Source organism: Penaeus chinensis, chromosome 2, assembly GCF_019202785.1.
Source record: "Penaeus chinensis breed Huanghai No. 1 chromosome 2, ASM1920278v2, whole genome shotgun sequence".
Lineage (NCBI taxonomy): Eukaryota > Metazoa > Arthropoda > Malacostraca > Decapoda > Penaeidae > Penaeus > Penaeus chinensis.
In genome coordinates this window covers 21,579,504-21,582,003 of record NC_061820.1, presented here as the reverse complement: position 1 = coordinate 21,582,003, position 2,500 = coordinate 21,579,504, and the positions used below count along the sequence as shown (strand labels likewise).

Genomic DNA, 2,500 nt, shown 5'->3' with positions numbered 1-2,500 from the left:
ATTCCTTGACTCCACACATGCACGAACATGCACACACACACACAAACACGTGGTTGCTTGAGGCCACAAAAGTCATTTCCCCTAACCTTTTACCCTTTCTTTTTCCTTTCAATTTCCATGATAAATCTTGTCCTTTATTCATTTATTTCTTTATTTTATCATTACTATTTTTTTTTAAATGATTTTGCTTTACAGTAGATCTGACATGCAGCATTTTATGTGGCAGTAAATGACATATCTCAGATCACTCTACAAATATAATTCACCTGTTGGTAAGAATAAAACTGAAAAACTGTGTAAAGGAGGAAGCGGCTATAGATATAGGTGTGTATATATAAGGTATATGAACAGGTATAGATATAGGTACAGACATAATCAAGGGCAAGGGCAAGGGTAAGGGTACGGGTACGGGTACGGGTACGGGTACGGGTACGGGTACGGGTACGGGTACGGGTACGGGTACGGGTACAGGTACAGGTACAGGTACGGGTACAGGTACGGGTACAGGTACGGGTACAGGTACGGGTACAGGTACGGGTACAGGTACGGGTACAGGGACAGGGACAGGGACAGGGACAGGGACAGGGACAGGGACAGGGACAGGTATGGGTATACTATGGTTACAGGTATAGGCATAGGTAAAGGTAAAAGTAAAGGCCAAGATATAGATAAAAGTATGGGTGTAGACAAAGGTAGGGGAAGGGGTGTCAGTTAAGGCAGGTAACGGCAAAGGTAAAGGCAAAGGTAAAAGCAAGGGTAAAGACACAGGTTAAATATTTAAATATATATCAAAATATATATACATATATATATATAATATATATACTATAAATATATACATGTATATATAATATAGATATAATAGATATTTATATATAGATATATAATATATTTATTATAAATATATACATATATATAATATAGATATGTGTGTGTGTGTGTGTGTGTGTGTGTGTGTGTGTGTGTGTGTGTGTGTGTGTGTGTGTGTGTGTGTGTGTGTGTGAGTGTATATGTGTGTGTGTGAGTGTATATGTGTGTGTGTGACTGTATATGTGTGTGTGTGTGTGTGTGTGTGTGTGTGTGTGTGTGTGTGTGTGTGTGTGTGTGTGTGAGTGTGTGTGTGAGTGTGTGTGTGAGTGTGTGTGTGAGTGTGTGTGTGAGTGTGTGTGTGAGTGTGTGAGTGTGTGTGTGAGTGTGTGTGTGAGTGTATGTGTGTGAGTGTATGTGTGTGAGTGTGTGAGTGTATGTGTGTGTGTGTGTGTGTGTGTGTGTGTGTGTGTGTGTGTGTGTGTGTGTGTGTGTGTGTGTGTGTGTGTGTGTGTGTGTGTGTGTGCGTGGGTGTAGGTGTGTGTGTGGGTGTGTGGGTGTGTGTGACAGTGTGTGTGTATTACATATATTCACATATATTATATATACATATATATATTATATATACAATATATGTATATATATAATTTATATATATATATGTATCATATATATATATATATATATATATATGTATATATATATCATATATATCATATGTAACATATATAACATATATAACATATATAATATACATAATACATATATAATGCATATATAATATTTACAATATATATAATGCATATAACATATATATTATATACACAATATATACATAATATATACATAATATATATGATATATATAATACATATATAATATATATATAATATATATGATATATACATAATATATATATGATATATGATATATATAATATTTATTTATGTATAATAAATATATAATATATATAATACATATAATATATATAACATATAACATATATAACATATATATGATATATATAATATATATAATATATATATATATATATATCTAATGTATATAAATAATATATATGACCTCCTAGGTCATCCCACAGGCCTCCTCCACTCAGGAATGTCTCGCAGAGAGACAACCTGATGGGTAGGGTCATCCACAGGGAAACAAGCTAGGTGCCCATATAGTCTGAGCTGGTCAAACTAGATTATGCAAGTAACAGGTCCCACGCCAGTCTCAGAGAGAGAGAGAGAGAGAGAGAGAGAGAGAGAGAGAGAGAGAGAGAGAGAGAGTGAGAGAGTGAGAGAGTGAGAGAGTGAGAGAGTGAGTGAGTGAGTGAGTGAGTGAGTGAGTGAGTGAGTGAGTGAGTGAGTGAGTGAGTGAGTGAGAGCATGAGAGAGAGAGTGAGCATGAGAGAGAGAGTGAGCATGAGAGAGAGAGTGAGCATGAGAGAGAGTGAGCATGAGAGAGAGAGTGAGCATGAGAGTGAGAGAGAGAGAGTGAGAGAGAGTGAGCATGAGAGTGAGAGAGAGAGAGTGAGAGAGAGTGAGAGAGTGAGAGAGTGAGAGAGTGAGAGAGAGTGAGAGTGAGAGAGTGAGAGTGAGAGAGTGAGAGAGTGAGAGAGAGAGAGAGTGAGAGAGAGAGAGAGAGAGAGAGAGAGAGAGAGAGAGAGAGAGAGAGAGAGAGAGAGAGA

General features: G+C 36.9%; 1 protein-coding gene across 3 annotated transcripts in view; it reads right to left on the bottom strand.

Moving 5' to 3' along the window:
• LOC125030617 (protein CLEC16A homolog) overlaps positions 1–2,500 on the bottom strand; it is a 50,206-nt gene that overhangs the window by 36,487 nt on the left and 11,219 nt on the right. The window lies entirely within an intron of this gene.